The sequence below is a fragment of the Pipistrellus hanaki genome (genome assembly GCF_964339955.1).
Source record: "Pipistrellus hanaki genome assembly, chromosome: 2".
Taxonomy (NCBI): Eukaryota; Metazoa; Chordata; class Mammalia; order Chiroptera; family Vespertilionidae; genus Pipistrellus; species Pipistrellus hanaki.
Window position 1 is genome coordinate 159,390,917 of NC_140504.1, and position 24,269 is coordinate 159,415,185.

A 24,269-nucleotide genomic window follows, 5' to 3' on the forward strand; every position below is an offset into this window, starting at 1 on the left:
CAGCCAGTGTGGTTCAGTGGTTGGGGTTCCACCTATGAATAAGGAGGTCATGGTTTGATTCCCAATCAGGGACGGGTTGTAGTCTCGATCCCCAGTAGGGGGCATGCAGAAAGCAGCCGATCAATGATTCTCTCTCATCATTGATGTTTTTATCTTTCTCTCCCTCTCCCTTCTCCGAAATCAATAAACATATGTTTTCAAAAAGCCCACCCTAATGTGAAGACTGTTGAAATGTCCCGGCCTTTGTGAAACCTGCCTGACCACTCACCCACACCCTCTTGTACATAACTCACCCCCAGGGCTGCAGCATTGTTTCATATCTGCCTTCCTAATTAGAGTGAAGACATGAATGATCTTTATATCTGCAGTGCCCAGCACAGTGCCAGGTGCACAACTGATGCTCAATAAATGACTGGACGAAAAGCTGTCATGTATCCTGTCATTCCATGTGGAGAAAGCCCAGCTTTTGAAAACCTATCATTTTCCAAGCACTGAACTTAGAACTCAAACCTCACGAGGTGCTAGGGAACTCAGTCAATTCCTCATCCCTCTAATAATAATATGGATGTCCTATTCTCCAATGGCAGTCTCGGAAAGCTCATTCAAATTCAGAGGAAGTTGGAGAAAATGTTCCAATAAGATGACTTTCTGACCAACAGAGTGGTAGGAATATGGTTCTCAAAGCCTTTGGCGATAAAAGTTTCTGTGCCTTATCTCCTGTGTCTGACAGTGAACTATTCTTTTACAGAATGTTTACTTTTATGAAGTAGAAAAGCATTCCATGCTCATTTTAAAAAATTGCAGAATAGAGAAAAGCAGAAAAGGACAAAACCATTTTCGATCAGAGTCTCGCTATGTAAATAGTGAATCTAACATTTTGGTGTATGAATTACTCTCTTGCTTATGGAATTTAATAAAAACCAGACGACAGCTCGTGCTGTCTGCTAAAACCAGAGCCAGCTTCCACAGTGCATCCTAGGTGGGTTCCTGGTTGGCTGCTGTGGCTCACGTGTAGGGCGTGCCTAGAGGCACACCCTGTAAGCTGCCCTGGGAGGGGAATCGAATTAATGGGAGGGTGAATTAGCCTGGTTGGGTGCCTTTGCTTGATCTGTGGAGCTTTGTGCATGGCCAACCACTGTTCTGTTCTCTCTCTTCCAATCACTTCAAGTCCCCACAAGCCTCAGGCTGCCGTTCCCTTCAGCCTCATTCACTCAGCTACAGGTCAGCCCTTTCATGCTGCAGTGATGGTCACCAGGACCTTCATAACAATCAGAGGGCCTCCCCCACAGCCCCAGGTCCTTGCCACGGGTTCCCTTGCCTGAAGCAGCCTTGAGCTGCCAGATGCCTGCACTCTAGCATTTGCGTGACATTCTTCCTCGGACCCTTAGTGGCAATCCCCTGTCACTTGTTAGTGCAATGGGACAAGTGGCTCACTAGAACTGAAAGATCGCGGCAGAGAGATGACACCTGTTGAAGTAAATAAACTTTAACTTAAATAAATCTTTACTGAAATAAAACTTTCAGCTCCAGAAGCGTGGGCAAGTGGGGAGCCTTGTAAGAGAGCTGACCCTCCCTCTCCTCGAGGAATGACCAGCCTGGGAGCATACATTGACTCCGGAATACTGGAGTGCATTTTTACATGTGCATATGTATTTGTCTTATTTAATATAAAAATATTTCTGGGCCCAGAGTAATGAATCAGTGCACTATAACGAAACAAATGTTGTCATGTTTGTTTGTTTGTTTGTTTTGGCCAGGCACTGTGTTAGTTGGGGACACAAAGATACATATGACAGTCCAGCCAGGGAGACAACCATGTACCTATATGGAGAGAAAAGATTTAATATTTATTGAAGGCTTACTCTGTGCTTGGCTTTGTGCTAGGTGTTTTTTAGATTAACACATTTAATCTCAACGAAGTGTGAATTAGATAGCAATTCTTGTCATTTTACAGTAGGAGAAACTGAGGCTCAAAGAGCTATTTACTTTCCTAACTCATACTGCTGCAATTTTGAACAAGGACTCAAACTCCACATCTGAGTCAGTTCCATAGACAGGGGAGAGGCTGTTAGGAGAAGTGGGCGGGGCTTAGCCTGGCCTTCTGCCTCAACCCTGATTCAGGAGCCACACCTCCGCTCAGCTCTTGCCTGCTGCCTCAGGGCTGCCTCGCAGTCAGTTGGGACCATTCCTATGCTTTGCAGACCTCTAACATGAAGGGGGCATTTAAATTCCCTCTGTCCTTCCAGCTAAGCTTCAGTCTTACCGCCCCCTTCCCTGGCAATGAAAAGGAGGAAGTGGTGAAATGTATTGTAAGTGAATGTAGATTCAGGGGGTCTTGTGATGTGGCCTCAGGTAGGAGTCTAGATATTACTGAATCTTGATATTTTGAGCTATTTTGGTTCCTAATCTACACAAGGGCACAATGGCTACTTTACAGGGTTCTGATTATGTTTCTTGAAATATCAGGAGTTGTGGCTCACACAGCACAAGGAACATTTCAGCTCTCCATAAAGAGCTGTTCCCTTCACTGCTTTCCAAGCTCCAATAAGACAGACCTTTATGGTCAGCACAGTTCTATGTCCTGAAATACACCTTATTTTTTCCTTTGTGTTAATCTTTGTCCCCTCAACCCTTTCCCCTTCCTCACTAGTTGGCCTTAAGTTCTTTGACCTTGCAGAGTATGTAGCCGATAGTGAACATTAAAAACCAAAAACGAAAATTTGATTGATTGATTCTGTCTTGTTGACATCACCTCTGACTGCTAAGTGGTGTGCTAGCAGCAGTATGCTGGAGCCAGTTCATAATGGCTTACGAGATTGCTGTAGATTTTCAGGAAATTTGTGAGCTGGTTGCTAAACAGTAGGTAGCTTACATTTTGCTATAGTAGGACTATTTACACCACAGAAATTGGCAAATGCTACAAATCAGGGCTTTGCTTCATTCTACACCCCCCCTACCCCCCCTACACACAGAGCCGGTTGTGTGCTAGTTTTCTTGAGAGTTTAATTTGTGGTGCATCATTTGTAAGAAGCTCCCAGGTGATAGCTGGATTTCACCAAAGCAGGAGCCTGTGGAATATGTTAAGACTCCCTATAATGATATTAAGCCTTTGAATTGGAAATGTAAAGATCTCACTTATTTTAACCTCCATTCTAATTTAGAAGTATCTTCTTTAACATTCCTGGTGAGTGTCCACCTGGCCTCTATAGAACACCCTTAAGGACAGGGAGTTCATTTATTATCTTCCAGGCAGCCTTTCCTATGGAGAACTCCAAGACTAGTCAAAAATTCTTCTTTATAATGATCTGTCCTACCTTTTCTGTAGCTTCCACAAATAGTTCTTGGATCTGCTTGTCGTGGTTGTGGTTGTTGTTTGTAACAAAGAGGAATGTCTACACAATCTCTAAGGGACAGTGTTGAGCACAGCTCTCATGTCACTCAGAGCTCTTCTTTGTCAGGCTTTCATTTTTCAAATGTTAAGACCCCCTCACCATAGTGGTTATCCAGAACAGAACAAAATCTTCTAGATTTTGTTCAGTACAATAAAGTGAGCCTACTACTTCCTTATGTTTAGTTTGTGTTGTACTTAAAAAATGAATTACTTCCATGGGCATAATTTTCAATCTGAACCACCTTAATGCTATACCTAAATAATTCATTTTATGAACTCAACACTTTACGGTGATAAAAATTATCATTATTGATGCATTATTTTTTTATTACTGATTTTGGTATCCATCATATTAATTTAATTAATATTTTAGTTTTTTATCTATCCTACAGGCATTCCTATAGATAGATTTTTTTTAAAAGACTAAATAAAAAATACTGAACCAGTTGTGAATTTTACCTAATTACCATTATCCAATACACTATTTGTCACTACTAGTTAATAAAAATGGTAGTGAATTGAATGTCATGTGCCTTTTTTTAGTGAACCCAGTTATTTCTTGTAATCATCTACTTGTTTTCTGATTTGCTTATAAATTTTGAATTTAATAATTGATTCTAGAATTTTGTCCTGAGAAAAAAACTTAGCAATCAGTACTTACTTTTTTTTCAAAATTTTAAAATTAAGGTATTATATGTGTACATATCTTACCATTGCCCCCACCCCCCACACTCCCATACATGCCCTCACCCCCCAGAGTTTTGCATCCATTGGTTATGCTTATATGTATGCATGCAAGTCATTTGGTTGATCTCTTATCTCCCCCATATTTCCCTACCCTTCCCACTGTAATTTGACAGTCTGTTGCTTTACTGTCTCTATATCTATCTTTTTGTTCATCAGTTTATAATGTTCTTTATTATCCATAAATGAGTGAGATCATGTGGTGTTTTTCTTTCATTGACTGGCTTATTTCACTCAGTTTAATGCTCTCCAATTCCATCCAGAGTACTTTCTAATAGTCACCTTTTCCTGTTTTTTTGACATTTAGAATGATATTGGCTTAATACTTCTTTTGCTACCTCTACTGTTCACTATGATGTCACATAGATTCCCAGTCAAGGGATTCTTGCAAGTCCTAGTCATTTTCTGTTAAATAATTTGCCTAGTTTGTTTGTGTACTGCTGTCCAATAGAAACACTGATGAAAATCACAATGGCAAGCTACTTAAATAATTTAAAAATTTCTAAGAACCACATTAAAATTGTAAAGAGAAACAGGTAAAAATAATTTTAACCTTGTATCTCCAAACTAGAATCATTTCAACCTATAGTCCATATAAAATTATTAATAAGATATTTTACATTTTTATACTAAGTCTTCCAAATCTAGTGTGTATTTTACACAAACAGTAAATCTTTAATACATACTAGCACTCAAAAGCCACATGTACCTAGCAGTTAAATTGGATTGTAGAGGTATCGACTGATATTGATTTCAATAGCCTGGGCATTACTCTTGTTACAATTATTGTTATTGTATATATATTTTTATCTTGTCCTTCATTCCCATTTTTATTCTACTTATTCTTTCCTTTCCAGCATGAAGGTCTCACTCAGAGTTAAGAAGGCAGCAACTAAATAGGGGCGATGGCCTTGCTCTCTCTTTGTCTATTAATATTAACGAGGGTACCTTTTACAGTTAAGAACCATAAAGAAAGCTTGTTAAGGGCAACAACATCCCCTAACACACAACTCTCCCTAGAACCACAAAATGGGTAGGTTACAGAGGCCTGCGAGCTAATTCTCTCCAGATGTTTGCAAAGCAAGCAAGACCAAAAGGTGGAAACTGAAATTACTAAACACTTAATAAGGAGCCGATGGAACCAAGGCCTCAGGGTTGGCTCAGCAATAAGTGAAACACAGAGACCCTGTTTGTTCAGAGGAACTTCAAAGCCCCCTATAAACTCCCAGGAAAGGTGAGAGGCAAAAACGCTGCAGAGAAGCCGGCATTCCTGCACAGGCAAACCGGAGACTAACTTGAGATGCTTCCCTTGGTGCTTCAGAAGGAGACTGAGGGGCAGGTCTGGTGAGCAGATGTTGGACTTTTGTTTACGCCCTTTCTTGCATACAGTGTATGCGTGTTGCATATAGGCGTTTCTCTAGCTAGGCCAAAGGGGACAAAAACCCATTCACCATTCAATTAAAAAAAAAATAGAAAGAAAATGTCTTTTCTTCTGAGTCTTCAACAAAACCATAAAATTGCTAATGAGGCATAACAGATCCACATAAAGTTGTTTATATTTATCTTCTTTTTTGTTCTTTTCCTCCTTTTAATAGTAGGACAAACAGCATGGTGTTTGGAGCAAGGTCATAATTAAAGAGCAAGAAGAAAGACTAATTCAGGAACTGTGGTGTCAGTTGATAGTTTAATAAGGTCTCTCTTTGGTCACCAGTTACCTGGCAGGAGAAAGGCTTCCAGGATCCAATCCCAGAGCTGCTTCTGCTTATCTTTATTCCATTGCTAACCACTGCAACCTTCCAGGTATGTGCTGTTTGCCTTTTATACCTTTCTCTGGAGCTCAATGAAAGTGGAACAATTTCAGCTCCAAAGGAAGATAACAGTGATCAAAAGCGATCACATTACTTAACCAAAGCAGCTGTCACAGAAGAGGATGGAGAATGACCATCATTTGACAATTACACACAGAGAGAAAAACAATCTGATGGTGTTATAAACAGAGGCAAATCCCATCTTCTCCTTGAAGAATCAACCAAGTGGGCCCATCATCATATTTCAATTAAAAAAAAAATGTTTGGAACAAAATTAGGTAGCGGTTACATTCAGAATAAAATGGCCAATTAAATGCATAGTCTCTTTGGACTGGACCTATGTTGGATTCCACGTTTAGCTGCTTACTGGTAGGTAAACTTTTAGGTTGTTTAACCCCTCTTGGGCTTCAGTTTCCTTACCTACAAACAGGGCGTGAAAATAGTACCTCCTCCTAAGACTGTTATGAGGATTAACTGAGGTAAATATGTAAACTGCTTACCTCTCATAACCCAGTTCCTGACACAAGGTAAGAAGAGATAACCAATGATACCCAAGCTGATAGCCTGTATTTGTATATTTATTATGTTCCATCTCAGGCTTCTGCTCAGCGCTCTTCCTGCAGGAAAACGTTCTTTCGTTATTCACAGCCTCCGTAGATTCCATTGATTTCAGACATGATTTTCCTTCGTAACTTCCCAGGGGTGGGTTCCCTAAGTTTCTTTCTCTTGTTAGCTCTCTTCATACAGAAAAAGGACAATCTTAGCCGAGTTGTGTATTTGGTGAATTTCTTGACTGTGAGCATTTGCTGGAAGTGTGGGTTCTCATTTTCTGAGATGGATTATTAGCTAAGGGGCCTTGTGTCACCTAGCACCCATGCATACTTCACTTTCCTGTCTCAGTACCTTTGTAGAAATAATCATGCACCATAATAAAGCATTTCATAAAGTCATGATTCAACAAGAAAAAGATAAATGTAAACACTACACGGACAAACACTGTGAGGAGAAACATCTGGATGTCCACCGCTGTTTCCTGTCGAGCGAGTTTGGGAACTTGGGGATTTTAACAGTTGGACAGGGCTAATTTTGGAAATGACTTCACATTAGTACAAAAAAGAAAAGCGCACATTTATTACACTTCACTTGTCAGATGAGGGAAGTTGGCGGTCAACTTCCCATGTCTTTCTGAGAACAAAAGGAATTGAATTGGAAACACAGCAGAGGGTCTCCTCCCCTTTCCACTCTCAAGCTCTACAGCACCCTTCTCCTTCATCTTGACTTTGCTCTCCTTGATTTCTTCCTTTCCTTCTTACATTCCATTTCTTCTTAGGTTCCAGAAATCTCAACTTTGACATCTGGCTTTGTCACTGACTGGTCAGTTGCTTTTAGACAAATCTCTTGATCTATCTAAGCCTCAGTTTTCTTTCTTTCTTTCTTTTTTTTTTTTTTTAAATAGAATCAATAGTAATAGAGTAATAATAATAATAATAATAATAAGTATTCACCCACAAATTTCACAGGATTGTATAGATCCAGTCTCTTTCTCCTCCTTCCAGTTTCCAGAACATCTAATGTTCTTTCTTGGTTCTATATCTTTTAGTACAACCAAGACTAAATCTTCTTTCTCAAGTTATTTCCCTCTTTCCTCTTTATTTCTGTGATGGTGTCTATATAAGGCAGACACATATATATTCCTTTCACAGTGGAATAAGTTTCTGGTCCATGTACAGGGTCCCCATTACATAGGTGAAAAAACAGAGGTAAGTACCCTGTGGGGGCACATAGTTGTTGAGGGGAAGAACTAAGTCTGTGGGTGTGCAGAGGTTGATATACACAAATGTAAGACCACCAAGTAAATGAATTAGGCAACTGACATTTCATCTTAGGAAAATGAGAAGCATGCTGGCTCGATTGGATGGCTGAGGTGCCAGATCTTGACACACTTTTCACGATACTCTCTGACTTATTAAAACACACAAGCCTAACATTATTACTTCTATGTTTCTGAAAGATGAATAGGGTCCAGAAAGACTCAAAGTATGATTTGTACTATTTATTTCATTCATTTATTCTTCATTCATTATCACATGTCTATTTTGTGTATTTTATTATATAAATGAAATAATGTTCTAGGCTCTAGGGATAAAGAATATGAACAGGATAGACAGCCCCTGCACTTTTATTCTAAAGGAAGGGAACGAATAAAAACTAATTGCATAATTCATGCCTTATTATAATTTTTGGTAAGTATATGATGGAGAAATTTTTGGCCCCTTGAGACCCTAAAATGAAGATGTGACCTATTCGGTGGGCCAGAGAATCTGTTCTTAAAGGCATGGCATTTGAGCTAAACTAGAAAAGATGAATAGAAGCTACCCAAGGGGAAGGGGAAAGTTATAAGAATCTTCCAGACTAAATGGGTGTGATTTCTATTGAGACAGACCTAAAAAGAGCTGGCATGACTGGATAGTAGTGAGGTCCATTGTACAAGAGTTTAGATCAAGTAGGTATTGGATTCTGTTTATGGTGAACCAAGCAGTGTATGTAAGACTATCCATAATCTTACTGGGAAAATCCAGGAATTGGAAGAGGTTGCCAAAATGTAGCTGTATCATTTCGGCATGCTTTCAATATGATGTGCCATAAATCCAACTAACAGTATTTAAAACTGAGGCTAGTACACTTTTTATGTAAAGAGCAAGATAGTAATTATTTTAGGCTTTGCAGGCCATGCTGTCTCTGTTGCAAATAGTCAACTCTGTTGGTGTTGCATGAAAGTAGCCATAGACAATGCACGAACAGGTGAGCATGGCTGTGTTCCAGCAAAGTCTTATTTATTGGCCCACAGGCTGTCGTTTGTCAATCCCTCTCATAAAACGGGATATTTAAGGTTCACTTAGCAAGTCTAGTAGGGGTGGATTCAGGGTTGGTTTGGCAAGATCCTGAGATGAGGAAGCTGGAGAGTCAGCTCTGTGATTCCCTTGTGGTCATGTGAGCAACTAAAACAAAGACACTAGGTTATGAAAAGGAGTGGTTCATGGTGGCTGACTATTGAAAACTAGTACTCTGTATGGAGCAGAGTAAATCTATTATCCTGCCCATGATTAAATTTTTTTTTAAAATTGATTTTTGAGAGAGAGAAAGGGAGAGAGAGAAACATTACAATAATCTGTTGCCTCTTGCACACCCCCTACTTGGAATCAAGAACCAAAACCTGACCAAGAATTGAACCAGCGACCTCTCAGTGCATGGGATGACACTCAAGCCACACCAGCCAGGGCCTGTCCATGATTTGTTAAAACCAGTCTTAATGTTCGATTGGTCAGCAAAGGATCCTGCGTTCAGTCCAATAGGGATCTGATTCCTCAGGTCTCTCCAAGTTCATGGTCCTTGGATAAGGTCTGCTGCTTAGAACCGGTTGTGATGAAACACAACAACAAGGTTTCAACATCTCCTAGGCAAGTACAAGTGAAAATGTAACCTTTGTACTTGCAATTCCAAGGTATCACTTGTTTAAAGGACAGCGCCCTGTCAGGAAGGGAGCATAACCAGGGGACCTTTGCTCACTGTGTTTGCTTTTGTATCAGGGAAGACATTTTTCCTAGAAGCTTCCTATCCATTCTTGCAGTCTTACCCTTGTGTCTCATTGGCTAAAAATAGGCCACATGCCCACCTCTACACCTATCACTGGGAAGAGGACTGAAATAATCGAAGCTTTTCCTTGGGCAGCCTATCTGATACCCGAGAATCACTGGAAACCTATCAACAATCGTTACCGGCCTCCCTCCTTGTTAACAGAAAATGCAGACACAAGGGGAGACAGGCACTGCTGAAGAAGCTATAGACAGAGCAATATAAAATAGGTGCGTCCTTGGAGTGCAGCCCTGAATAATAGGGCTGAGTGCTCTGAATGGGGCTTCCATGTACTTGCTGCTAATGAGAATAATCATACGTGTTTGGAGATTTGGATTTTGTTTTTTTATTAGAATGCTTAAAGGGGAACACCCTTCCATGCAACCCCTCTTCCTAGGGACACACAGAACCAATCTAAAGAAAAAGCTTAAGGACAGGAAACTCTAGTTTATCTATTAAAAATACCATACTGATAATTTAAATAATCTGCCACAGGTTATTGGATTTCTTTTCTCTATTATACTCTACTTTTATGAGAAACTGGCAAAGTATATATACACACGTGCCAACATTAGAGATTTAGTAAGTAAAGCCATTTTCAGGGGATGTTATAATTAAAGTGATACTAATTCAGCCCAAACCTTAAACACCTAGTCAGCCTCAGTCTGCACTGCGGGGTAATGACATAATTATAACCCTGAGGCATTGCAGGACATGTAAGAAAGAAAGAACTCTTCAAGTTTTTATGTTAATTGTACGTTACTGTTGTCTAATTATTTGTCAGGGGAAGGCAATGAAGAATGATGAGAGAAGTACCCTTTTTGCAGCTGGCCAACTGGGGACCAAATTCTAGCTCTGCCACCTAATAACTGCCTCAGTTTCCTCGTTTATGTTCATATGAGTTTTAGGGTATCCTCAAGGGCAGTTTTAGTAGACAGGAAAATTAATCATAGGATTGCTTTTTTTAAAAAAAATTATAATGTTTTTTTTTTAAATTAAAGTTGCTAAGTGAAAATGAGTCCTTAAGCTTCTAAGTTCAGCTGCAAATCTTAATACATTTGTAAGTCTAGCAAGTCATAGCAATCACTTTTGAGTGAGCCTATGGCTAATGTTTAATTTCATATACAAACTGGGTTAATTGAACATCTTCAAATATTTTTAAGTGCATTTATATGTTTAATGTCTGACTTAATTGTCTGATAAGTAATTCCTTGGATGGAATAAAAAATATCTAAGCCTAATAAATACAACTTATAAATATGGAAAACTGCAGTTCTTTTAGATAAACTTACTAGGACTTTAAGTTAAAACCACCAATTTAATTAAGTATTCAATTACATAATTTAAGTTGGGTCACTCTACTGGCCAAATCACACAAGCATGAGAAACATATAACACTTGCATAGATTCCTTAGCCTGAAATATTAATGTTAAATAATTCTATTTACCTATACATGTATTACTGAAAGTCACTAGTTATTTCAATAGAGCAGTGGTTCTCAACCTTTCTAATGCTGCGACCTTTTAATACAATTCCTCATGTTGTGGTGATCCCCAACCATAAAATTATTTTCATCGCAACCCACAGGTTGAGAATCGCTAGCAGGGTCGCCTAAGACCATCGGAAAACACAGATATTTATATTACGATTCATTAACAGTAGCAAAATTGCAGTTAGAAAGTAGCAATGAAAATAATTTTATGGTTGGGGGTCACCACAACATGAGGAACTGTATTAGAGGGTCGTGGCATTAGAAAGGTTGGGATCCACTGCAATAGAGAGACCTGGAGCTTCAGCTACCTAAAGTGACTTCTCTCACACCTCACTTAAAAGTTGTATCACCCATGCCGAAACCATGGCTCAGTGGGTAGACTGTCGGCCTGCAGACTTAAAGGTCCTAGGCTCAATTCCGGTCAAGGGCATGTACCTTGGTTGCGGGCACATCTCTAGCTGGGGGTGTGTAGGAGACAGCTGATCAATGTTTCTCTCTCATCGATGTTTCTAACTCTCTATCTCTCTCCCTTCCTCTCTGTAAAAAATCAATAAAATATACTTTAAAAAAAAGTTATATCACCCATGTAAAACATGAGTTAGATTGCTGACTTTACTTCCTGTGTAGAGATTTCAGCCAGGATGTTGACTGGATTCTTGTTGTTGATTCTGCTTGGTTATGCTGAAGTTTATTTACAGTTTATTTACAGTTGCAGATAATTTTTAAGAGGTGGCTGTTTGTGTCACTCTTGTGCCTGGAGTCAATTTATACACATTTCTATACTTTAGGAAACCTGTCACTTCTGCCCAAGTCAGGCTCTGGTTGGGTTTTGCATTTCCTGGGCAAAACCTTAAGATCTGTAAGTGTTTCCCTGCTTTGTTCATGTTCCTAGAGTCAAATAACATTGTTATTGATATTGAACATATGTACTATATATTGGATATCAAAATAACTGAATTTCAAATACCTCTCATGGCTTTACTTATGGTCACAATAGGTGAGATCAGTCTATTACCAATATATACATTTGGAATTGTTATATCTACTTTGTAGGGTTGTTGTGAATTATCATTAATTAATATACAGCATCTCTTCTCATGATGGTACATTGTGAGTACATTGATCCCAACGCATTTTCTTAATAACGTACCCTGTTCATTTCCACACTCCCCCCATTGGCCAGCTTATATTCCATTCCATTCCTCACACCCTCACACCAATCCATCATGGCCCTTTTTTTCCTCATCATACAACTGTGGGAAAACACTGATCTGTGTAAATCCATCTCTCCACCTGCTTCCATGCAGTTGAATGGGTCCTGAGAAAACCTCACTACAATGCTCATCAGTCTCCTTTAAATTCTTTTTTATCATTTTAATGCTGCCTGGCAATCATAGTATATTTTCCTCATCTATTTACTTTTCCATTCTCCTCAACAACTACTTTATACATTCTTGTCTCTCTTCAAATTGCCACCCTTAACACTGAGCCCATGAGCTGGTTTCCAGTGTCACCACAATGATATGAGCACTCAATGGTAACTTCCACATATTCCCATGTCCATATGCAACCACCCCCTTGTATTATGCTCATTTTTTCCCTGGATGAAGCCCTCACACAGACCAACTGCTCTATTTATGTACTAGCTCTCATCTCCTCTTGTCTAGTTGAGGACTCTACTCTAGCTATTTCCCCTACTTTTTCAGTATTGTTAAAATTTCCTGCTCTAATAGGTCTTTCCCATTGGCCTATACAATTGCTATTAATTTTTCCATCGGTTTTCCAATCTCCTCTTGACTCCATTTCTTGCCCAACTCCATCTCTGTACAACAAAACTCTTTAAATGAGTTGTCTCCGTTTCTTGTCTTCCATTAACAGAGTCTAATCAGGCTATTGGCAAACCATGCCAGAGAAACTGCTCTCATCAAGGTTACAAATGACCTCCATTTTCTAAGCCCCAGGGTCAATTCTCAGGCCTCACCTTACTTAACCTATCTGCAAAATCTAGCACTCTTTCTTCAATATATCTTTCTGAGTCTTTTCCCCCCCTGTTACTCCACCAACAGCTCCTTCTCAGCCTATGTTGCTATTTCTTCTCTTCTCCCTGATCTCTTAGCATTCAGTTAAGAAACTCAATACTTAGACTTCCACATCTTTCTCTCTACACTTTCCCCTTGGTGCTATCATTGAGTCCTTACACCAATGGCTCCCAAATGTATGTTTTCATCATGGACCTATCTATCTTATATCTCCATTTGAAATCTAATGAGTATCCCAAACTTAACACTGCCCAAAACTGAGATCCTGTGTTTTCCCCAACAAATTCACCACAGTATTCTCCATTTCAGGACATAGCAGCTCTATCTTTCCATTTACTTAGGACAAGACCTTGGAGTCATCCTTGTCTCCACTCTTTTTCCTTCAGCTCATATCTGATCCATCAGGAAATCCTACCAGCTTTATATAAAAGTACATATCCAGAACCCAGCCATTTCTCACTATCTCTACTGCAACTACCATGATTCAAGCAATTTTTCTCTCTCACTTGGATTTAGAGCAGTAGCCTCCTTACTGTTGTACTTGCTGCTATTTTGCCTGTACTTCAGTTTATTCTCAACTACCAAATAGAATGTTAAAAAAAATTAAATCAGATCATGTTAATACTCTTCTAATGACTCTCACTTAGAGAAAAAGTTAGTTTTTACAATGATACACAATACCCTACAATTCAGTGTTTCCCAAAGTGTGGTACGTGTACCCCCAGGGGTACGGGAAGAGTTTGGTGGGGATATGCACTGCACCGTGCTTAGCTGCGCCTAATTCTACGTTCTCATGAGTACGAGGGGTACTCAGCGTTACGAAAATTATAGAAGGGGTACACATATGTCAAAAGTTTGGGAAACACTGGGACATAATCTGGAAGTCCTTCATGTTTGATTGCATCTTCTATGTTTTTTTTCCTCATTTATTTGACAGCAAAATTCTAAGCATACTTTCACTTTGAGCCCTTTGCATTGTTATTCTTGCTGGGAGTCCTCCTCCCTAGATATCCATACTTCTTACTTCCCCACATCTTTCAGGTGCTCAATCAATTGTCATGTATCAGACAGGTTGGATTAGGTTTTGCTGCAGTAACAGCACCATGAAAATCTCAGTAGCTTAAAACAAGTCATAATATATGTCCATTTTGTAGCTTAGGCTCTGCTCCATGTTGTCCTCGCTCTAGTTTCCACTATGATAGGACAACCACTATTGGAACATCGCTGGGGAAGAAGGAAAGAAAGAGCAGGAAGAATCATATACTAACTGTTAAAGCTTTCACACCAAAACAACACCCATCACTACTCACATTTCATCAGCCAAAATAAGTCACTGGGCTTCTCTAATTTCAATGTAGAAAGGAAATGCAATCCTATGATCATGTGCTCAGAAGAAGAATCAGAAATGTTGAGGAATAGTACAATGATATTAATAGTTATCATAAGCCTTCTTGATGCTGTGTTTTCAATGACTAGAATAATAACTACTATATAGAGCCTTTAGATAAAAAATAAATAGGATTACATTGGATACATTTTTATTGAGCTTTTTAGTTTACAACATGATAAAAATACATTGAATAAATGAATAAATGACAAGAAGGATACAATTAGTGATTCAAATAAAATACACAATAATTTTCAGTTGCACAGGCTTGGGGTTTGGCTTAAACCAGGGCTTGCATTATTCATTATTTAACAAATTTGAGTATCAACCAATATATTCAAGGTGCTATACATCAAGAAAAACATCCTCATCCTCAAACACACAGATACATGGGAACTTCTTACTGTTCATGTTTTATGCTATTTTTTCCAACGGAAAATATGCAGTTTGACTTTCATGGAAACAAAAGTAATAATCTTCCTTTGTTCAACTAAGATATGTATGAAACAAAGGTTTCTTGTCCAGAAATACTAGAAAAACTCATATGTGATAAACACACCTCCTAATTTTTTTTTTCTGGTTCTTTTGCATTTCATTGCATGTGCAGGCCCCCCCCCAGTAAGCAAAACTTACGCCAATAATGCAACTCTCAGGATCTTAATTTGAAATTTTCACCAGCTCGAGGTCAGTTTCTTTGCATCATATCTTCTTTAATGAAACAACTAATGCATTTCTCATTTGTAATTAAATAATACCTTAAAAGGCTCTGCCCTCCTCAAAAGATTCATGTGGAATTCATTTTCACATAGGGATAATTACACTCAGCACTGAGGGTGGGCACTGTGGTGAGGGATATGGATATTCATTAGGTCCTTGAAGGAAAATTGTAAAGGAACTTAGTCCAGAAGCTAAAAGAGGTCTTAGTCAGTAGAAAATGAAGTTAAGATGTAAATATTGGTTCCAATGCTAGTTTGCTTCCCCTCTTAGAGATATTATTGTTTAGTCAATTATTTCTCTCAACATTTTTGTTTTTTTACATTGGATACCTTTTAAGCCTTTTAGTTTACAACATGGGCTAAAAGGAAAATGAGTCTCCTTAATCAGTATTTTACACAATTTTAGTAAAATATTTTAAGCTTTCGGGATTTATAACATTGTAATCCTTAAAAGTTTGGTGGGAGCGCTGGTCAGTTTGGCTCAGTGATCAGAGCTTAGGCCCATGTAACAAAGGGTTGCAGGTTTGATTCTTGGTCAAGGGCACGTACCTTGTTTGCAAGTTCAATTCCCGGCCCTGGCCTGGGCTCGAGTGGGAGGCAACCAGTCAATGTGACTCTCTCACCCTCCCTTACACTCCCTCTAAAAATCAATGGAAAAAATATCCTCCCTCCTAGGGTGAGGATTAAAAAAAGAGTTTGGGGAGAGAGTAAAAAAGTTCTAACGTAACTCCTTGAATTTTCCAGTTGACTCTTCCCTTACAATAGTAACTAGCTGTAATTAGTTACATAAGTTTCTTCAAGGCCATTGCTGATGTCTTTGAATCGGAAGCATTGCTATTTCAATCAATATCCACTAATTCCTCTTCAGAAATGAGTTTTGCATGTAGTGGAACTTTGATATCAGGTTGCCCTATTCTTCCATAAGCCCACTCCGGTTCAATCTCAAGTGGAGTCTTTTCTCCTTTACTCAGAGTCAAGAGTGCTTCTTCCCATCCTCTGATCACCTGCCTATTCCACCCAGAAAGCTTATAGGCTTGGCATTTTTCTTCTTCGAACTTGTTTGAATGTTGGCATCAAAACCAGTTCCATCCTACAATGTTCCTTTAAACCAGCAGTGAACGACACCTCCCTTCTTGGGGAAGTTGGTTTTATCCCTTCCTGTTTTAAAAAAAAATAAAAAAATATATATATATGTATTTTTATTTCAGAGAGGAAGGGAGAGAGGGAGAGAGAGAGAGAGAGAAAGAAATATCAATGATGAGAGAGAATCATTGATGGCTGCCTCCTGCATGCCTCACACCGGGGATCGAGCCAATAGCCCAGGGATGTGCCCTGACTGGGAATACTGAGAATCGAACCATGACCTCCTGGTTCACAGGTCAATACTCAATCACTAAGCCATGCTGGCTGTGCTATTTCCTATCTGTGCTGTACAGATTTTGTATAATTTGGTGGACCCTCATCCACAGTCTTGGGTTCTTTGGGTTTATCTTTATTAAGCTTCACATTTTTCACCTGCTTAGATGCTTTACTTACACTTTCAGTACCCTTGAGACACTTTCAAAAAGATGGTGATAGGCTGCAACTAAATGGTTCTTGTTAGCTGTCTTGGTCACATTTAATGTTTTCTGATAACTTATATTCTGCAAGAAGTGTATCTGAACTGTGATCCTGCAGAAACTTGATAATGTCCTTCTCTGGTAACTGCTCACTGTGCAGTGCCCACAATCCAGGCCACTATGGTGGGCCACCGCCCTCTTCCCAGCCACCTCTGCTGTTCCCAAGATACTTTTTAGCAAAGACCATATCCAGTTCTGCAAAATATTTGTGGGAGCAACAAGTACATTTGCATATGAGGTGTGTACACTTTACATATGATTACATACCATCTCCAGGAAAATTCGAAGTTAAAATGAAATTAGTAATATTTTTCCTTAAGATGTTTTCCTTAGCTTCTATGCCTCCCCACTGCCTATAGTTTAAGTTCTTTTTTATGGTAAGAGATAGTGTTTTATTGATTCTGTTCATTAATAACTAATAGTTGAGAACATTTACAATATTAATGGACTTAATCTAAGAGAAGTTCAACTTATATTTTTTCAAAAATTTTTAATACCGGGTATTAATAAGAGAGAATGCAATGTTTTCTGCCTGGTGTCTAAGTCACCTGTCCTGTCTTCGCTGCCATCTCTTTTCCTGCTCTCTACATTATTTCCTGCACTGGTCACACAGAATGAGAGGGCCATGAGCAGTCACTATTGATTACCCGCTAGCCACTTTCTCATTTCTTTCTTCCTAGTAGAACCATGATTTTCTTCCTTTTGACATTTGCATACTATATGCTTTTGGGGCCCTCACAAAGCTCCAGAGTGAAGGATTTGATTAGTCTACACCCAACCTGGTAGATCCATCCCCTTGGCAAGGGACTGGTTTAAACATGGGTTATGTGATGCAATCTTGGCCAATGAGAAGGAAAGGGAAGCCTGCCAGGTAGGGGATTTCCTTGAAAAATTTCTGACCCTCAAATAAGGACACAACAAAAGCACAGTGACTCACCTATTTTCTACTTCTAGACAGGGCTACAGAAAGAGGAGATGCCTTGAACAGCATCAAGATCCATGAGAGCAAAGGGCACACATGAGGTGGCAGAGGGGAAATATAGAAGAAACCTGGACTTTAGAAGAGGTTATTGTGCCCCTGGCTTAAACTATCATCATAAAACTATACATATAACTTATTAGAGACCTGGTGCCCGGATTTGTGCACTGGTGGGGGTTCGTTGGCCTGGCCTGCAGACATCCCCTGAGAGGTCCCAGATTGTGAGAGGGTGCAGGCCAGGCTGAGGGACCCCACTGGTGTATCATCGGGGCCGGAGAGGGACTGCAGGAGGGCTCCAGGATATGTCCGGCCTTCTCACCCAGTCCAGATCAGCCAGACCCCAGCAGCAAGCTAACATACTGATCAGAGTGTCTGTCCCCTGGTGGTCAGTGTACTTCATGGTGATTGGTCAAACGGTCAAACTGTCAGACACTTAGCATATTAGGCTTTTATGTATATAGATGTGGCAGGTACTGTTATGAACATTTTATATATGTTATCTCACTTACTCCTCACAACTATCTGGTGAAGTGGAAGTTTTTATCATTTTCATTTTACAACTGAGCAAACTGAAGCAGAAATGTGACAAGGTCACTCTCCTTATTGTTTCTCTTTAAATTACCGAAATTTAAAAGTGTACACTAAAGTAGAGAATAGTGCAATAAATCCCTCTGCACCCATCAATCATTTAGTTTAAAGAGTTAGCAACATCTGATCAATCTTGACTCATTCATGATGCCCCTGTCCACTTTTCTCCCCACATTACCTTGCAGCAAATCCCAGACCTCATATTATATCATACGGGATTCCTTCATGCATGACAAAAACTAATAGCTACTTTTATTTGGGTTTTCTATTACAACCCAAACTAGTCTTTACATATTAACTTTCTCCTCATAAAAATTTGAAAATGTAGATAAGCTAAAGGCCAAAATATAAAATCACCTACAAAATGATCACCTAGCAATAACAACTAATAATCATTTAGTGTGCTTCCTTTCAGTATTTTGTATGTTCGCTTTGAATATGAAATTGTGCTTTTCCCACTTATTATAGCCTGAGCATTCTCCATTCTTAGGTCAGCCTCCATGATCTTTGAGTGCTGGGCTCCCTCTATCTTTTCTTCTTTTAGGAAGATGCTCTCTTTGCACTTGGTACAACACCCCCACCACTGTCATTTAATGATGTGACAATCATCTATCCACTTTCCTGACTAAATGCACACACTGACTAGGAACAGTTGCTGAGTTAAAAACAATTTCTCTCTAAATCTCTGGTGCCTATCCTATCTAATAAATAGGGAATATGCTAATTGATTATTATACCCTCACAAAGATGGTGGTGCCTACAGCCAAATAAGGAGGAAATATATTAATTGACTGCCATGCCCTCAAAGTTGGCAACACCCACAGCCACAAGATGGCGGCGCCCAGTGCCCTCAGTCCCCCAGCCACCCAGGCAGGCCCAAGAAACAACCAGATCACTGAACAAGCAGGCTGCATGGGGTGACTAGGCCCGCAAGGGGGTTAGTGAGGGATGATCAAATGATTGAACAGCAGACTGTGTGGGGTGACCAGGCCAGCGGGGGTCCATGAGAGCTTATAAAGCTGGCAGGGGGGTGACCAGGCTGCAGGGCAGTTAGGGGCAACCAGGTCGGCGGGGGGAGGAGGGGCAGTTAGGGGTGATCAGGCTGGCACGCAGAGGCAGTGAGAGGCGATCAGGCTAGTGTGGGAGCGGGGGGGGGGGGGGGGGGTAGGGAGTGGGGGGGGGAAAGGGGGAAGAAAAGGAGCAGATAGGGGCAACCAGGCAGGCAGGCAGGTGAGCAATTAGGAGCCAGCAGTCCAGGATTGTGAGAGGGATCCTGGATTGGAGAGGATGCAGGCTGGATTGAGGGGGACCCCCTCCCCTCTAATATTGCTATAAGAAACAATCTGACAGAACTCATCATTGTAGGGATGGTGTTGAACCTGGGGTAGCCTGCATCATGCTCTGTCCCCTTTACAAGGATCCAGTGAAGAAACCTCCTTTCATCCCAACTGCAGTCAAAACCATGCTGCTTCTGAAAAACAGGTGGGTGTTCTTTAAAAAAAAAAAAAATTATATATATATATATATATATATATATATATATATATTATTGAATTTTTTTTTTTTGAAGAGAGAGGGATAGAGAATTAGAAACATGGATGAGAGAGAAAGATTAATCAGCTGCTTCCTTCACACCTCCTACTGGGGATGTGCTTATAACCAAGGTACATGCCCTTGACTGGGATTGAACCTGGGACCTTTCAATCCTCAGGCCAATGCTCTATCCACTGAGCCAAACCGGTTAGGGTCAGGTGGGTGTTCTTAGTAGGTGCCATAAATAGTTGTAATATTAGTGTGTCCATTTTTTCTTTGGCACTAGATAGTTCAGAGCTGGAGTTGTGGTTCTAACTTTGGGAAGGATTTACAGTTTTCAAAGCATAAACTCACACTGGTTTTATTTTTTTCGTCACTGCAAATTATTTATATTGAACTAATCACATGGTATTATAATAAGGGCATTTCTGACATGTTAATTCATGAGTTTTCTTCCATTCTTTCTTCCATGAAAGTAGCTTGCGGGTTCTGTGTCTTCTTGCTTCAGGACTGGTAAAATTGTGGTTGACTTCCATTTCTAGATTTGCTTAGAAACATCTGAAGTCTTTAAGGAGGATGAGCTAAGTGTCTGCAAGGAGAGAAAGGGCTTCTGAAGGAAACGTGGAAAGAGGAGGAGTTTCCCAAGAATATCAAAGAGGTCCCCAAGTCTCTTTGGGTCTATGGGTGTAGAGAGCAGCGGGAAGTAGAACTCACAAGTGGCAAGAGTCCAGGTGAGAAGAGTGTCCACCTACCCAGTAGGAGCAGGCCTGGATTATAATTAAGTTTGATATATAGAAAACAAAGAAACATAATAGTTCTTGTTTCACCTGAATTTGCAGACTGGGATTCACATTCATGACAGTACTTAGTGAATTTGTGAGAGCCACCAAATCCTTTTTGTAAAGAGACAGTGTACAAACAAGCAGAGAAGAAAACCATTATTATATGGGAAGAATGTGAGCTTTGGAGGCAGACCTATCATTATTCTACTTCAGGCCCTTCATTTTCCCATTGGGTTTCTCCGATTGCTTCCCAGCTGTCCTAGCAGGACCCACTCTTGCTCCCCTCACTGCATCCTTCACCCAGCTGTCAGAATTGTCTTTTGCAAATGCAGACCAGCTTGGGTCCCTCCCCTGCTTAAAGTTCTCTGTTAAATCCTTTTTTTTTCCCCTCTCAGAATAAAGTTTAAGTCTATAGGGGCCTTTGTCATTTGCTTCTGTAAGCCTCATTTGCTAAAAGCATCCCTCATTCCTACCCAAAATTGACTCTCAAGCAATAGTGTCCCACTCGCTATTCTGCAAATGCACCATCTCCCTCTTCTCATCTGGTTCTTGCGGCTTATAAAGTCTTTCCATGGACCAGCTCCTTCTATCTCAGGACACTCCCAGGTGACAGAGTCATCCAGGCAGCCTTTTCCAACTCTGTTCTCTCCACGTGGACTAGGGGTGGAGTCTCTGCTGTGTGTCCCCAGAGCATCCTAAGGTTACACCAGTGTCCCTCATCATAGTGATGTGAGCTGCACGTGTCACAGCAACATAAAACAGGGAAACTTGTTTATAACTGGGGGTTCCAGTGTCTATAGATGGATGGTGACACGGGAGTGGGAAGACATTGCAGGGAGGGTCATGGGCATCTAGAGGAAATGAGGAAGAAGTCTGGCACTGTGGTCTACACTTGGCAACAGGGCTCAAGGCAAAATGGCTTGAAACACTAAGTGAGGATGTACTAAAAAATGCCTAATGCAGAGATGGCAAAATCTGCCCCAATATCCGGTCTCTGTTTTCCTTTCAGTAATATAAACCCCTCAGAATTTCAGGTGGTCATATGGCCAAAGATTATGTCTTCCCAGACTTCCTTTCAGCTGTGTATGGCCATGTGACTAAATTCAGGCCAATAGGATAAACAAAATAGGAAGTGATGTATGGATTCTTCCAAGTTATCAGTAAAGAAAGTAGCTGCTTCTGCTGACTTCCTCTTCCCCCTTCCTGATGGCTGAATTGCAGAGCTGAACGAGGAAACCCATATGATGCCATGCAGCAGAGCTTCCCACCAGACTGGAGAGCTCACCCAGTTCAGTTCTGATACGTGAGAATGAAACAAACTTCTGCCATGCTTGGTTAAGGTGAGCATATACATCTATTTTCCAAGTATTCATTTCATCCAGAAAAATCCATGGCATTTACCAATGAGAATGGGAGCTCAGGGTGGGTGGGGATTATAAGCAATCATGCCAGAGGGCATTTCCCAAGCAGGCGCAGTGCAGGGTGAGGCCCCTGCAGGGTCCACCGAGGATGCTCTGGGAGCCCTAGGCATCAGCTGGGGCTAGTTTGTTGCTTCTCTGGGCCCGGAGCCTCCGCATTTAGACTTCCCGGAACATGAACACGGGCACTGACTGACAAGGAAGAAAAGACAAGTAGCGCCACTATCATACATGCATCTTGCTTCCCCTTCCCCTACTCTTCTTTAAGTTCCCAAAACACTGGGGGAGCAAAGGGGAGGAGAAAGAAAAGTGAGAGAGAGAAGCACCCTCTCTCCACAGTAGGCAACACACCTCCTGAGCTCGGAAAAGGATAATGACGTTGGATATGAGTTGGAAGCGTTAAGCTGCATCGGTTGTATTACGTTGCATTTTTAATATCTAAACATGAGCATAAAGTTTCACCTCAATTGCCAGCTAGTGAAGGGAAAGTGAGATTCCACAGCGATTTTCTAGAGGCAGTCCCTGCAGGAAATCATAGTTTTCATGTTTGAGCTCTACTGAGTTTAGAGCATTCCGTAAAGTGGTGAGGAACTGAAAAAGAAATAGCTAAAATAATAACTGGTCCTCCCACTCCCTAATTTGGTCCTCTTCCTTGTGAAATAGACAGAATATGGAACGGGGAAGGGAGAGGGAGAGAGGGCAGAGAGAGTGAACACCAGCGATATAGACCAAGGAAGCCAGTGGCCTCAGAGGACGAGCAGGTCAGCAGGTCAGCTGGGGGCAGTGGGCAGAGCCCTGCAGGTTATTAGAGGGTGAACGCCCCTCCACTGCTCCTGAGGTTTCCTCTCTTGTTGAATGAGCTCAGTGAGAGGAACATGGCCTCTTTCTGCCCCTTTATTCAGGCAATAGGTTGTAGGCCGCTGGAGCCAGGTGTCTGGACGGTGGGGTCAAACTAAACCTGGTTCAGCAACCTCGGTACTTGGGTTCTGGCTAGGAAAGAATTCAGAGCAAGACCCAAACTGTAAGAGAACATTTATTTGGCAGATCACAGAGGCAGAAGGAGTCATTTCTAGAAGAAATCGGCTTAGGAAACAAGTTTATGGAGGTAAAGGAAGGGCTCTTGGAGCTTAAAATCTGGAAGCTAATGGTAACATGCCTGAGAAGTAGGGGTAGAGGTGGGGGAGGGCAGGAGGAGGAAAAGGGAAAAAGAGGGACGTGCTCCAGGAGGGAGACTGCACTGGGTCCCTGTCCTGTCCTAAGGGTTGTAAGGGCGGAGGTTTTTGGGGAAGGTCCCTGAGATCTCAATAGAATATTCAGCAGTTTTCCAGGTGTGTCTTTTCAGGTTTGGGGTCTCACTGATTGATTGGCAGCTTCAGGGCAGCGGGCCATTACTTAATGCATCTGGTCCCGGCATCAGCCGTGGCTGGTTTTGTTGCTTATCTGGGTCTGGAGCTGAAATACAAGTAAGACCTAAATTGTATCTCTAGGAAGGAAAGGTCAGGGTTTCCAACCTCATGACCAGGGATATGCTAGGGCAGGAAAAGTCACCATGAGGGTGAGGCACTACAATTGATTGTCCATTGCTAGGCCCCTGGGGCTTTCCATCCTGATGACCTTCTGTACCTGGGCCATCGTCCTGCTCTCTTCAGGTGTCTCACTGTTTACAACACCTCCCCTCACAGTTGGAAACCTTAACTGATTGGTAATTTGGGAAAGATTAAATGACACAGTCAGCTGAACTCTTCCCAACTCTCCTGAGAGGAAGCTGCCCCGAGAGCCAGACATTCTCTTCTACCTTTTCATGCCCCTGATGCTCTAGGAAACTGACACCCTCCCCTACCTCCATAAACCCGCAGTTCACTGGTCCCCGGGACTGGGTGGCAAAAGAAAGGACTGACATCATTGACTCCCTCTCCTATGCTCACTCTTACCCAGAGGTCATCAATGTGGTTGAGCAGAAGAATAGCATACTCTAGAACCGTGGTCGGCAAATTGCGGCTCGTGAGCCACATGCAGTTCTTTGGCCCCTTGAGTGTGGCTCTTCCTCAAAATACCACGGCCTGGGCGAGTCTATTTTTAAGAAGTGGCGTTAGAAGAAGTTTAAGTTTAAAAAATTTGGCTCTCAAAAGCAATTTCAAT

At 41.0% G+C, this 24,269-nt stretch overlaps 1 long non-coding RNA gene and 1 pseudogene across 2 annotated transcripts in view; one reads left to right on the forward strand and one right to left on the reverse strand.

The window, feature by feature from the left end:
- The window catches only part of LOC311618492, a 700,613-nt gene that overhangs the window by 373,482 nt on the left and 302,862 nt on the right, over positions 1-24,269 (forward strand). The window lies entirely within an intron of this gene.
- On the reverse strand, positions 16,051-23,762 carry LOC311617457 (peptidyl-prolyl cis-trans isomerase FKBP3-like; annotated as a pseudogene). The gene is made up of 3 exons: positions 23,754-23,762; positions 16,636-16,948; positions 16,051-16,369 (listed from the first exon to the last, which is right to left on the reverse strand). The product of its transcript is annotated as a peptidyl-prolyl cis-trans isomerase FKBP3-like (transcript).